The sequence below is a fragment of the Diprion similis genome, chromosome 9 (genome assembly GCF_021155765.1).
Source record: "Diprion similis isolate iyDipSimi1 chromosome 9, iyDipSimi1.1, whole genome shotgun sequence".
NCBI lineage: Eukaryota > Metazoa > Arthropoda > Insecta > Hymenoptera > Diprionidae > Diprion > Diprion similis.
Genome location: NC_060113.1, coordinates 3,765,628 through 3,780,735, shown reverse-complemented (window position 1 = coordinate 3,780,735; position 15,108 = coordinate 3,765,628). Strand labels below are relative to the sequence as shown.

Genomic DNA, 15,108 nt, shown 5'->3' with positions numbered 1-15,108 from the left:
TCGCTCAAAATTTTTTAAAATGTCAAAAATCGTCAAAAAATTAAATTAAAAAAAATTATGTTTCCAGTGTTTTGTTTGATTTTTTATTCATGTCGTGGTGTATTGTTATCGATTCTTTTTAACTAAATTGAAGAAAAAAAATTTATGAAATTTAAAAATGAATATTAAAAGGTCGCTCGAAAAGATCTAAAGAAATGCACCAAAAAATTGAAAAAAAATTATGAGCGACCTTTCAAAATTCAAATTTTGCACTGAAACTTTCGGAAACTTATTTTTTTTGGTCTATAAAATTATACCGTTACGAGAAAAAAAAATTAAAAAAAGAAATCGATTTTTGACGATTTCTGACTATTTAAAAAATGTGGAGCGTTCTCTTAAAATTTTTTTAAGCTGTCCTTTGGAGTGTGCTCTTAAAACATCAAAAACTAACATTTTGTCATACGAGACTAAAAAAAAAAAAATATTCGGTTTTTTTGCGCCACCCTAATATATATATATATATATATATATTTATATGCGTGTGTGTGTGCGTATCACGTCTACTCACGTATACGTTTGCCAAATATCTGTTCAACGCCGATATATTGGCGCCTTGCCACTTCGCCGTTCGTGTTCTGGGCTAATTATTGGGACGTCGGAGGATCAGCCAAGGGAAAAGCGGAAAGAGAGAGAAAAAAAAAGTGAAAATTCCTCGCCGAGAGATTACTTCCGGCGACCATAATCGGCTGATCGACTCCCGGAGTTTTAATTTCCAATCTAATGATATCGTACGGTGATGTTACTGTTTCATGTCGAATGAGAGCGCGCGGGTGCATGAATATTTGCGAAAGATATTTACAGTCGTGGTTAATTTAGTATAGAATTACGTATGTATACGTGCCCGGAAAAAGATCTGTTTGAATGAGAATTTATTGATAAATTTTCTTGTTCAGGGAAAAATAAACGAATGAAAAATTTATCGTGTTTTTGACGTAGATGTTAATCGAATCGAATAATATTCTTACACTCTTGCGTAGAGGAAATTATTTGACAGGGTTTATATATATTCGGATAAAGTTTTTCTCTTTTTTTTTCGGCTTCAATATGTCGAGATGAATTTCCTTTCTCAATGCAGCGCAGACAGATTTCTATTTTCATCTTTATCTAGTTATGGGTACAAAATAAATTTTTTTAATTTCGTTCCTGTAACCAGAAAATCTAGTCCACGTTACTATGTATTCTTTTTCATTATGGTCACTCTTACTTTATTTTCTTTATAACAATTACAATGATTAGACATCGAGGTCTTATTAATTAAAAAATTGTAGGCAAGTAGCGGAAGAAAAAAATAACAAAAAGGTACAGTATCGACAATTGTAATTATACATTAAATATATATTTGTAGGAAATTTTCTGTTGACTTTCAGAATACTCAATTCGATTTAGTAACCAAACCCATTTTACCAGAATTTTTACTCGCCTCTTCCTTTATTCTTGCGAAAAGTTTGGGAAACGATTTCAAAAGAAGGAGAGAAAAAAAGCAGCTATCAGCGTTTCACGCCACGTTTGTTTCGCGCGAGAATTACTTGCGAAAATTTTTACCGCCAGACCGGGAATCTCGTCGAACCCGCGCTTTACTATCACCGGAAAATCGATTCTCTCGGGATCCGGGAACCCTATCACTTTTCATGTAGGTACATCGCGTCCCTTTTTCCGTGCTGAATTTCCTCTGTATTGATACGTAAGGTGTGAGGAATACATAGAAACGGGTGTCAAAGAAATCGCTTTTCGTGCAAAAGATTGCAGAAAACCCACGTGTCTGAGAATCGGAACTTGTATAAGTTTCGATACGATGTGTGGACTCAATCTCGAAGTATATTCGTCTGATAAGTGTCCCGAGAAAAAAATGATTTCCGCATTCCATGGGAAATATTTTTACCGGCACTGCGTTGTAAAATCAAGAAGGAAAGAAAAAAAAAAAACTCGTCGAATTTGTCAAACTTAAAATTTACTGTTCGAATAATTTTTTTTTTTTGATTTTCTTTATTTCTTGCAGGATCAAATAAGAGTCCTTTCGCCATATATTTTCTAAATTCAACTAATTCAAACGACTGGTTCAGACAGTTTGAATCCGTTCACTTATTTCCACTCAATTATTGTTTCATCGCACAGATGTCATTGAAACACGTCCGTTTGAGGCCTGTTATTGACAGTTTATCCACAACATTGCACTGCGAGTTATTATATGTATATATAACTTGCTCCAATGACGTCAGAGCTTTATATTTGGGAAAATTTTTCGCGGACTGATTTGACGACGTGATACAAAAAACAACGAAATATCATTATATATAAGATCTTAAATTCATTCCTATGAAAATTATTGAAATCTAGGTAATCGGAAGCGCCTTCGAAGATAACTCGAATTCAAATTTCGTTATCAGGATTCGTATACCCGATTACCAGACTGATTGTAAGAATGAAATAAAAAACATAAGTGCTTCTCACCTGATCCTTAAATCAATATTTTTATTAATTATAGGAATTATAAAACGCACTTCCTCGGAAAAATAAAAGCACCGATTATTCATTTGAGGAATATGTTGGATAACGAGCTATTAATTACAGACAAGTAAATTATGCCGAGTTTTTGAAATACGAGTTGAACGGAATTCAATTAATCTTCAGCCACAATGAGGAACCAATATAATTTAATATAGGTACCGGCGAAAGGTTATACGTTTAATTAAACTGAAATTATCTCGCTATTCACGACAAGTTTATTGTAGATTATTCTGATTTCTGTTGAAAATACATTTCACGTATACCTATATACGGAGAAGGAATCGCGTATAATAATTTAGCATATCAGACGGACTTTTACACTGCAGTGAATTGTTGAATATCGGATTGAATTTCCGAATCGATGACTGCGTGCTCTAAACAGCATACCAATTATCGCGTATAAATATTTGACGGTATCGTGAGCAAGCTGCTTTGTTTTATACACTTTGCAAAATTTCTTGGCGTGCCTACAGGTGGCGGGAAATCGAACAGTGTATAGACAACGTTTTTGCATAGCATTGAACAGCTGCAAACCGCTAATTTTTCTTTGACCTTTAAAACAAGCAAATATCTTACCAACTATCGTCAAAAAGACAGACAGAGATCGTGAAAAATTATGGAGCTCGTTGGTGTTGGTTAGTTTTTAAAATTCCATTCACGAATAACAAATGAAAGTACGAATAATTTTGCCATTTCAACGAATTATTCTTCCTTAAGTTTCTTTTATTAACTTTTATAAACACGTAATCGCGCGAACGTCTCGCAGGATTATATCCGTCGGAGAATTTAAAGTCCCCGTGGATTTCTAGGTGTCGGTCAAAAGGACGACATCGTTGCTTCGTTCCTTGAGAGCTGTATCCTGTCGAGTTCATTATTCAGTCGTTACCCGGTGACCGCGAAGCGACGCGACCTTTTCGGGAGAAAAAATTGAATCAATAATAAATGGCAAAGTACAAAGTAGGCGAATCGTGAGTGGATAAATATTCGCCCCCCGTCAGCGTCGAAACTCGTTCGAATCGGGTTGAGGTAAAAAGAAAGACAGCAGTCAAAAGTCTCTGTGTCTAAATGTTGATTCGATTTTTGCAGATTCGAAAGCTATATACATGCATACAATAGTTGAGAGGAATTTGAATTGTGTGGAAGCGATGTAAGTAAATAAATAAATAAATGAATAACGGAGAAATGGTTCAAAGATTGCGATTAGTGTTGATAAAGATGAATTTGATCGAGGAATTATCTCCATGCAAAGGAAAAATATTATATTAATTGCTTTTAGAATTTTATATTTTTATTATAATTCTTGTTATGCATGTAAGATACTTTATTTACCAGCAACGTTGATAAATCGTTCGTTCAGTTTCAACAAGGTTTAGCTTGTTTTGTTCGACATTGAGTTGGCTTTTTATTCGTTCCTTAGTTAATCATAAAACCGTTGTGCGCAAAACCATTAAGGAGAATCGTGACTGGTGTGAATTTATGCTTTGTTTGAAAAAATTCATCAACGTTGTCAAAAAATTCTTCTACTTAGCCGATTCGCGAAGAATCAAGGGACGAATACATCGAACCTTATAAATTGCAATGAAAATTGGAGAGACAGGATGATTTTGTTATTGTGACAAGCGTATAGAGGCAAAAAAAAAAAGAACAATATTCAATTTGACTTTCGAAATAGAAATTCAGATTCGTGCTTAGCGATTTTAAAGCTCTCGATGGCGGTTTGTATTATTTTGAACCTCATAATGGGTCCACTATTGCAAATTTTGGAAGTCTGACCTTAGATTAAAATGGAAATATTTTTAGATCTTAGTTTTTTTTAGATTCAGTTTTTTTCTGCTTATTGAATACCTAACCTAACCTTACCCAACCCAACTCATCATTTTCTGGATGATTACACTAGTTTCCTTTTTTCTCTGAAACCAGAGAAACTGGAAGTTGAAAAAATCGATAATTATACGCCAACCTTTGTTCGTTTGAAACTCTACAAGTTTTGAATTTGTGCCAATTTTTTTCACCAACTTGTCTATACGCCTGACGCATTCCTAAATCGTTAGAGTTTGACGGTTGAATTTTTGCCGGTTGACTGATTGCGTGAAATGCAGGAAACGGTCGAAAAGGTCGATTCCTCAGCCTTGCAGCCGTCGATCTGGTCTAATTTCACCTCACGAGCTCTGACGATTTTTTCGATTTACAGCCGGCGCCGATTTCCGCTTCAGTGCACTTATCGCACCGTAAATCTGCGAGGCTTGTTCAAACGCCGATTGCACCACATCCGAACAAGAACTTACTTACCAAGGAGCGAAACTGCGGGCTTATAATCGAGGAGGTGTAAACGACGCTGGTATGAAGGATTAACTTGGCTCTCTTCTCTGGAAACTTTCGCTGAAGGTAAGTACGCTTGTTATTACCGATGCAAATACACCCTCAAAGTGTGTGTATCATAATTATTTTCGCCCCTGTCAAGCGCTCTCAGGGATGCTTTATTTACTTGATCCCCGGCACTCGAAGCTCCCCTTTCAGCGAAATTGAATCTCCAAGTCTTACGGTAACCATGAATATTTCCTACCATCACCCCCGATATATATATATATCTATAGTATAGAGGCAGTCACCTCGAGTGGCAATTCGGTCCTGGGTTAGGCTGGATCAGGATTACCACGTCATGCGTCATGGAATAAGACTCGTCATGGAATAACTTTGACGCTTCGGAAATTTGGAAAATTGAAATTTAAGCCGGAAATAATGAAAACGAGTGGAAGTCAATCGACGGAGGAAAAGCTTCTGTAGTTTAATTCGATTGAGGAATTGGCAATTTTGAAGAATCAAATATTTTGACAAAAATTAAGAACGTATAATTTACCTTTTTTGAAAATGAATCGTATACCTTCGCTGCTCTGAATGCGAGGTACAAATCATAAATATTTGCGCTGCGCGGTTTTGGCCTCGTTTCAAATCGCGTTTTGGTCGGTCTTCCCCGCGTCAAAATTCTGCTAAGAATAACTCATGCCTAGATGTGCTTTGCTATGCAGAGTTCTCTCATGCCTTCCTGCACTCTGTGTTCCTCGCATGTATGCGTTTGCAAATTGTGAATGTTGATTAGCCGAAAGTCGATATCGTACTTTTTAATCAATATTATCGCGACATAATCGTACGTTTTTAAAGTTCTCACAAGATGTTGGAATTATAAACAAAAGCTTGGATATTCCTGCTTCGTTTTAAATCATCGCAAAGTTTTTCATATCTAGCAGAATTCGCTTATTCGGAAAACCATTTTCTACAAGGTCAGTGCGATAGGTTTTCGCTTCTTTTCAATAATGAATAAGTTGATAAATACTCAATCTCTACTATGTGATAATGAAATCAATGAAAAGTATCAATTTTTAAATAAATCAGTTTTTTAACTAAATAACTCAATTCATATGCGATACAAGTATTTTTTGAAAAATCGTTCTCACACTGACTCGTAAAGACAAGTCAGAGAGACATTAGTCGTTACATAATAATAATAATAATAATTTATCCTATAGAATTTTTCTCAGTCAATAAATGGAAAGTAAATATTAATAATGAGGGGAAGAAAAGAAATTAGGACAAATTATAGGGAGTTTTAACGATCAGTCACGAGTTTTATTGCGTTCTGGGCAATCCTTGGGGAAGGAATCGAAATTTTTCGACCATTCCTTGCTGCCAGGTTGTCAGTAATTCTGAAAGAAATTTCCCAACAGTGAAGCGAATGTCTTAATCATTTACTTCGAGAAAAAATTGTCCCTTTTCCAAGGGATATAATTGGTTGATTTAATGAATACATAGGCGATGATGAAGGATGCGATAAAGTAGATTTCTATGCCATTCGAATTACAAAAGTGCGGATACACGAAGGGAAAAGAATTATTGAACCAAATAAATGGGTCTTGTTGAATATTGGTTGAATACCGCAAAATTTTGAGTAAATAGAATTACAAAGGACATCATTCGGAGCTGGAATAATCCCAATGTCTAATGGACGCAAAGTATTTTGTAAGTATCGCATATTTTGAATCAAATTGAATTGAATCATATTGTTAAATCAAACGAACGTCACTTGAATGACTCAAGTGATATTTTCCCTCCGTGTATAGAGTGAAAGTATTCAAATTGGTGGTCGGTAATATATTCGCGGTCTATCCTTACGCCTGCAAATATCTAGCTTTACATGCACAGCTCGATGCATATGCATATGCAGTAATTAAGCGCACACACAGTTGCCTGTCCGCATGTATAAGTGATAGACTAGACGGGGCGAATCTTTGCAACAGCTACCCTCGGATGTGTTATCAGCATATATTAATTGCGAATTAATGGAACCGTTCAATATTCATTGTTTGTCAGTTTTTCATTGTGACAAATTTCATTGAGGTCAACTCTTCTCATTATCCCACGAACTGCATTTCTTGCTAGCCAAAACTTAAATATTTATTTACTCCCTCGCTTTTTTTCCGCTCGTCTCTAAAGTTTCGTTCATTTTTCTTCGTCCATTTAATTTTTTTTTTCTGAAATATCTATACATATACTAGGGTGGCGCAAAAAAACCGACTATTTTTTTTTTTTTTTTGAGTCTCGTGTGACAAAATGTTAGTTTTTGATGTTTTAAGAGCCCACTTCAAAGGACAGCTCGAAAAAAAATTTTTAAGAGGTCCCTCCGAATTTTTAAAAATGTCAAAAATCGTCAAAAAATTAAATTACAAAAATTATATTTTCAATATTTTGTTTGATTTTTAATTCATTGTCGTGGTGTATTGTTATCGATTCTTTCTTACTAAATTGAAGAAAAAAAAAAAACTTTATGCAATTTTGATATGAATATTAAAAGGTCGCTCGAAAAGATCTAAAAAAAATGCACCGAAAAATTGAAAAAAAAAAAAATTATGAGTGACCTATCAAAAAAAAAAAAAAATAAATAAACCACCGTTTATCGTACGATGTAAAATTTTCTGTCTAATCGATTAATTCTTTCGAAAAATTGTTATTCCGCTGAAAATTTTCCAATTCTCATCGGTAAAGTTTGATAGAAAATTTACTTAAAGGAAACAAGAGTAAAAAAAAAAAAAAAAAAAAAAAAAAAAACAAGTTCTTCCATCACTCAGGCTTACACGCGTAACGTGCAGTCCAAATTCAATTGCTCGTTATCTCGTCGGATGACAATAATTTGCGAACCTCGAGTATCGTACTCGCGCACATAGACTGCAATAAAGCAGACAATTAATCACGCCGCGTCGTCTCAATTAATGTTTCGTCAGCCTAACTATACCTATGTTCTAAATTCGTGAACTCCACGTTCATACATACATACATACATACGTTATACACGCGTGCATACAATGGTCAACTCAACAGACTCAGCTACTTTCCGGGGTCAGGGGTTCAACCGTTGCTGCACGGTTATGTGGATACGTTATGGTTGTTCACCGAATAAATCCTCCCACATTCGCCTCCGAGTGCTTCTAATCTTCGCAATTAGGACCACATTGTGTCTTGTAATTAACTATGATTAAACAACGATCGTGATGATGTAGATAAAAGATAAATAAATCGACATTTCTTCGTCAGAAATATAGAAAAAAAATCGATAAATTTAGCGAAAAAAAAAAGAAAAAAGAAAGAAAATCAATGCGGTTTCTGGTTTTTTCTTTTATTCAACGAATTTAGCCTCTGTTGAAAAATGCATGTATACGTATACGTATAGTAATGAAATATTTGGGGGTTGAATTGGCGAAATTTGCTGAAAAGAGCGGGGAACGTGAATTAGTTTCGTAATTCAATGTGCGTGCAAAGTCAGCTGGTCGAATGGCACGAATATCGTTGCAGGATGGAATAACGCCGGTTAACGATAAGTCAGCAAAGGCAACTATAGAACCGTCGTTGTTAGGTACTGACTGATCTCTGACCCCGTCACAACTCGATCCGATTCTAAATTGGGCAATAAAATTTCATGACAACTGCCAAGTGGTTAACGTGTATCATTTATCAAAGAGAGAGAGAGGAAGGCATCGGATAGAAAATCTGTAGGAACTATCCAACAAAAACGTCATTCTTTCCCAGTTGATGTATGCAGATTAAATGCTTCCCGGATATATGAAGAATGATTGAAAGAAATTAATATAGTTTATATCCGGCGATTATTCTTTCGCGAAACGTTTTTTCGGCTTTTTCTTTCTTTTTTTTACTCAACATTGAGACGGGTTTACAGCGTGCATTTCTCTCTCTCTCTCTCTCTCTCTTCCTCTCCTTTTATCTTTCTCCGTTTTATTTCAACTACCGCGTAAATTGCGCGATACAAGCCAATCCGATAAGCGTTTATGCTTTCTTTTATTCATTCGAGGGTGAAATAAAGAGAAAAAAAAACATATTAAAAAAAAATCAACTGTACAGCTCTCGCTTTATATTATTCTTGTCTAGTTACGTTATATACTTCGTACCTCAGAGCAGTTCTCAGGGCACCAAAAAATGCAACCAACGATAATTGAGGACATTTGATTCGCCCGCAGTCGAAACGAAAGTGATGATTGTTTTTGTTTTTTTTTTTTTTTTTTTTTCTAAAAATTTCATCACCGCAGTTAATTATTCGTTATAGAATGTAAGTTTATAAAAAAAATATAACAACTCGATAATTGATCATATCATCTGCAAATTGTGATAAAAAAATCATTTAAAAAAAATTTTTCACGTGAGATTCATCGTTTCAGACACTTTCGACGATGTAATCGACGTGTGAATAAATAAGAAACGAAAAATCGTCTTGAGAAAGGCAGCTAATGTTGTTGTACCTATACAGACCTAAGAATTTTCTAAACACGAAGCAACGTCTGCAATAAACATCAGACAAATCATTTTAAACACTGTGCTCATCAAGGATCATTCGAACTCTCTTGGCGGAAGAGCGGCCTTCTGCGAAGGCAATCGTGCTTGTAGGCATTATAGCAACACAAACCAGACACGCGGTTTCCCCCAGGATTAGCCTACACGTCACGCGAGAAATACCAGGGCTCGTTGAACAAATAAATACATATTTGAAACTCTACGTGCATACCAAACGGTTAGCAATCGCGTCTCTGAGACTCTGAGGCTCTGAGGCGGACGAGGAGCACAGTAATAGCTGAGCGAACAATCCGCTGTTTGCAGATTGGCAAACTTACGCGCAATCTGCGCGACGATATCAATGCGAATGCATACGCGCCTGGTATAATGTATAAACTTGTTATATTAGCCCGAAGCCCAGCTTTCTAAATTACCAAAGTCAGAGGTTGATTTTCCTCGGTGGAGTCAATGGTTCGTTTTTTAAATTTATTTATGTCATTTTTTTTTTACACCTTTGCCACTTTTTCGTCGTGTAGTTTGTATACCTACATGAAAATAATTTTCTAACATCAGTTATACTTAGCCGAAAAATTCATTACAGTTTCAGGTGTTTCAGATAAAAGTAATTTACGATTTTCGACTGTAGTAACCCCTAAAAAGTTTTTTGAAATCAAAAAAAAAAAAAGACTATGTAAAAAGATGAGCGTTCTAGGATATGTGGGGAGGTACGTGGGCAGCTGATTTGACGCGGAATGCCCCATACATATTCACGGCACATATTACATCGAATCGAATCTGATACCTCGGAATTATATACACGGGAAAATATGCGTCGTATCTGTCTATCCATCTTTCTATCATGACGCAGGTTTACAGCCATTCGTGTGAATAATTTGTCGGCCAATATGCCTGGAATTATTGTGTGGATACCGGAGATAGAATAACTCGCTTTGTGTTATGGCCAGGCTTCTGGATTGCTAGGTTTCGGCTTTGAAACGCTGATTTGCAATTTTACTCCGTGAAATATGGATAAATGTGTCGGCGGCATTGCGTTGAAATTGCTTAAACCCCGGTTGAAAGTAGTGAGTTGTTAGTTTATTCTGCATCTTGCGTGTTGATTTTTCATCTTGAAATTGAGCACAACTTTACGTTTATCACAATATTTCAGTGGGAAGGATTTTGTGGTAGAATTAAGACGAAGATGAAGAAGAAAAAAGAAATAAATGGAACAAGAATAATCCGCATTTCCATCATTTTAGATAACGATAAATTTTTCAAAACCAATTTACGGTTCGGTCGGGATGAACGTCGGTAATAAAGCATTCATTTCAGATAGTCAATTGATATGAAAGCCCCTGTTTCTCGATGCGAAGAAGAATTCGTTTTCTCACCGCTCCAAATTCCTCAGATTCCACATCAGAGCTGATATCGCAGCACCAAGACACGCGGTATACGTATAGCTTATACCTATATATATGTGTATTATGGTGGCGGGTACGGTGAACCTCGGACGAGTTAATCGAGAGTGAGTTTGCCTTTTCTGAAACCCTTGAACACACAGAGACTCGGTACCGATTCGACGTCTAAATATAATGCGGCTGTGTGAATATGCAGGCGCTAGGCGAGAAAACGAGCAAAATCTAGAGGGAAGCCTGGAAACATCCAGTTTATAAAGTTAACGGGTATACGTGTATATCAGGGTGGCTAGGAAATTTAATGATCTACAAATAAGGTCTCCTCATATTTTTTCGAAAATCTATTGGTTCAAAAGTTGATGAAAGTATTAATTTTGTACAATAGTTTAGGTTAAAAACTTGTTTCTTTTTAAGTAATCGGAATTTTCGGGAAAATTTCGATGTTTCGGTAAAGAAGGTAACATGAGCTTTAAGAAATATTATACTTTTTTGATTTTTCAACCATTATTTCATAGTCGAAGTGATAAAAATTGTGAAATTTGACATAACTAAAAAGTTTAACCTTAGATAACTTTTGAACCAGTAGATTTACGGAAAAATCGCAAGAGACCTTTTTTGTAGATCGTTCAATTTTCTATAAAATATTTATTGCTCTTTACGATAAGCCCACTCGTTGTTAAGTAATAAGATTCGAAAAAAAATAAAAATAGGCATCTCTTAATATTAATATTAATAGCTCAAACTCTTACAGATTTTTTTTTTACCATCTTTAACGATATTTCAAAGGTTACTAACGAAAAAAAAATTTTCTTTGGCTCACCCTAATATAACTTATTGTGAGTATTAAACCCTGAGTAAATTGCAATTCGAAAAGCTGCGTTCAATTAACTAAAACAGTACGTAACAGTGATTTGTGCGCGTTTTTTCAAGCAGCTTTGACGATTGTTGATAGCTGCGAGTGCAAGTGTACTGTACATAAAATATTCTCTCGTTGAAGTATTCATGTAGTAGAAGTAAGATCGAAGTGTCTGTGAGCCAAGTTTCGTCCCTTCGACATGCGGAGCTGTTATACGACTTGTTTTTCGAAACCTATTTCAATCTTGGCCCTTCGCCACGTAAAATGAAACAGGGGGTGGCCAACCCCTTGCTACGCTACGGAACAGCATGAACCTAGGATGGGTAACGACAAAAACAGATAGATAGATCGGTTTCCTCATTTTCCATCGCGGTTTGATGCAAGTCACGGGCTTCCGCGTATACTTGAATCAGGCCGTCTCATCTTTTATGGTTGAGAAAAAGAACGGCATTAATAATAAGCACCTCGTATAAAACTAAAATCATATTTTACATAATCGTATAAAAAGCGGAGGATTTTTGCTTTGACAAAGATGTTTATGTATAGCTACGCAATTTCATAACGAGGTTGAAAAAGTTCCGAGTTCTTTCAAGTATACTCGGAAAATTTGAGGTAATAACAAAATCTTGAAATGTTCTGTCTTGGCCTAAATATGTATGGTATATACCATGTATAATACTTATGTATTTATGTATTTATATATGCAACGTAACCTCCCATTATTGCCCTACCAATTTTTACAGACGATAAAATTTCCCCGACAATACCGTAGCTTTTACGGCCTACATCCATGAGCTACTGGCTATTCAGCATTTCTTTTCTTTGCACAACGAAGCGAAATGTACGAGTACAACACGAATATAGGGTGCCGTCGGGTTTTGGTATCACCACGCACGACATTTCGCGCGGCGCAAACGCGTCAGCTACTCGAATAGTGTTGTAATATAATGTTTTTACCACACCTGTACGGAAAGTACAACTTTCGGCACTTCGTATAAACGAGAAGTTATACTTTCCGATGCAGAGGGTGGTAAAAAATAGTATACGTCACACGGGAGTGACAAAGACTATCTCAAGCTGCGTACTTTCCCACCCTAGGTGCGTAATATACTATTTCCGCGAGCTGAATAATTTTCGGCAAGGATTCGTTGGCATCGTTCAGAGCTTTCAGACATGGCGGCACTGTTTACACTTCCTAGGCGCGATCTTCGCCTGCAAATTCAAGACTTCGGGGATTTCCCACCCCGTCTGAATAAGGGTAAGAGTATAGTCGCAGATACGCCCTGGATGATCATCGTACCCGTCGACTCCTTTCACACCTTTTAAGCGGCTTTACCGTTGAATATTGCCGGTGGATCCTGATTGCGGATATTCTTTGTTGTGGATTTTTGTTTGCCGGCTGGAACACATTGCACCTGACACACCGGGGCGCATCACAGCCTCGCAAGCCTACTTAGTTATCGATCACGTTATCCACTCGGGGTGGAAAGTTTGTGTTCATCGGTTAAAGGGGTGCATCGCGGATCGTCGGGATTTTAAGGCTGCGAAAGATTTTTCGAGCTTTTGTTTTACCACGGTTATTTCGTGTCTTAAAGATCTACAAGTTTACTCCGTTCTATCCGCGAACCTCTCTCTCATTCCGTCGGCGAATTTTGTTCCAACTAGACGGCGTGCGACGAGGATTTCTAATCGCGTGCTGACCGCCTTTCCCTTCATCGGGTAATTCATAAGACCTGCTTCTCATCCCTTGTCAGTTTATTTCTAGCAGTATGTATTTTATACCTACGTACAATGTATATTGAGGCTGTTTTTTGCTGAGTGTACTCGGCTGGTATCGAATGAAAATATGAAAGAAAGTTTTCACCTAACAACGGAACAGAATACAAATTTCTGATTTAATAGTACATTGATTCGGTAGTGCTGGGTATCGATTAAATTCAATGTGGAAAAAGCTGGGAGAAGCAGCTCATTTTATTCTTCTTCGCGTCAATCGTGCTGCGTTGGTATAAAAATTTTCAAATTCGAATTTTTCAATTATTCCAGCGCAAAAATCCGCCGGTTGGGTTTTGGCACCCTTTAGGTTCGAGGAGAAAATCACAGATTCTCTAATTTAGCTTTCCGTCCTACGGATATCGAGACGCCCACGCGATTCCGTGGAAAGCTCCGAAGTGAAAGAACGAGACGAAGGAGCTAGAATTTCGGGCAAAGCTCTTGAAAGGTAGAATAATGGATCGGTCTAAGGGTTCTGGTAGGCTGTGAGTATCGATTATACACACGCCGGGGATGAAATCTTTTCATTCAATCTAATGCCTCCCTCCGTTCTCCCTTCGTTACAATAATCGTACCTGATTAGTGTATCTAGCTCGCCGTTTCTCGTTGAAAAACCGAAACGAAGGAGCAGTGCTGGGCTGAAAAATTCACCCTCTCCAAGCCATGACGGTACTGCACGAACTGCACTTAGGGGTCGTAGTGTTGGCGAACTTTTTCGCAACTAACGATATTCACACACACTGTTTATGTACCGCGATACGTCCAACGGTGGAAAATCTACACCCGCGACAAAAAAGAGAAACGGGCTCTACGATCCCTCTATCGTTTCTATTTCACATTTTAACCCCCGAAGTCGCCCCGGATTTCTTTTCTCTTTACTTTGATTTACTCTACTTTACTAAAGGGCAAAGGGTCCTGACGCCGGCTGCTTGCGGCGACGACGAAAAGCGCCGGGGCGCCGCGTGAATCTCCTTCGAAAGCTCACAGACGAATACACCGGTGCGGACGACCTGAGCCATCAGTCGCGCCTTTCAAACTTCCGCGCAAGCTCGAGGTTTAAGGGGTTTCCGCGAGGGATTCTAGCTCCCTCTCTCCCTCTCTTTTTCTCTCTCTCTTTCTCTGCGCTTTGCTCCGCGACGCAGATCCACGCACTTATGGATACGGTGCATTAGGGTGGAGTGAGAGAAGGAAAAATTTTGATTTACGATTTTTTATTTTACATTTTTTTGGTGGTCGAATCGCGTTTACATTCTCTCAATCAATTCTTCTTTACAAAGGTCTGTAAGGAATGAGCTTTCAATAGAATCGGTATCCGTGTCAAAGAATTTCATACTGTATACCAATAAGTTACGTGTGGTGATGAATATAGAGGGTGAAGGGGGGGGGGGGGACAAAATGGGCTTCCCTTAAGATTTTATAAAAAAATGTTGTCTGTCAAAATGTTTTTCAAATAGTCAAAAAGGACTATTATACTACATAAACATTTATCGAGCATTATTTTGATTTTTTTTTTCCACTGACATCTGAAAATTATTTTTGTTTTCTTTGGTTGCAATTAAAAAAAAAAACAGATTTAGCATATTTGATTCCTCGGAAACTAAGTATTTTCTTAAGTACCCCGTTTTGCTCCGCCCCTCCCCTAGAATGAAATGATTCTGGCGAACAGAGTTGTCTTTAAAAATCTAAAATTAT

The 15,108-nt window shown here is 37.1% G+C and overlaps 1 protein-coding gene across 1 annotated transcript in view; it reads right to left on the bottom strand.

The window, feature by feature from the left end:
- LOC124410264 overlaps nucleotides 1-14,429 on the bottom strand; it is a 31,522-nt gene extending 17,093 nt beyond the window's left edge. The window contains exon 1 of the mRNA XM_046888494.1: nucleotides 13,992-14,429. The gene's annotated coding sequence lies outside the window, so the exon portion shown is untranslated. The remainder of the gene's footprint in view (nucleotides 1-13,991) is intronic.
- Between the last annotated feature and the right edge of the window lie 679 nt (nucleotides 14,430-15,108).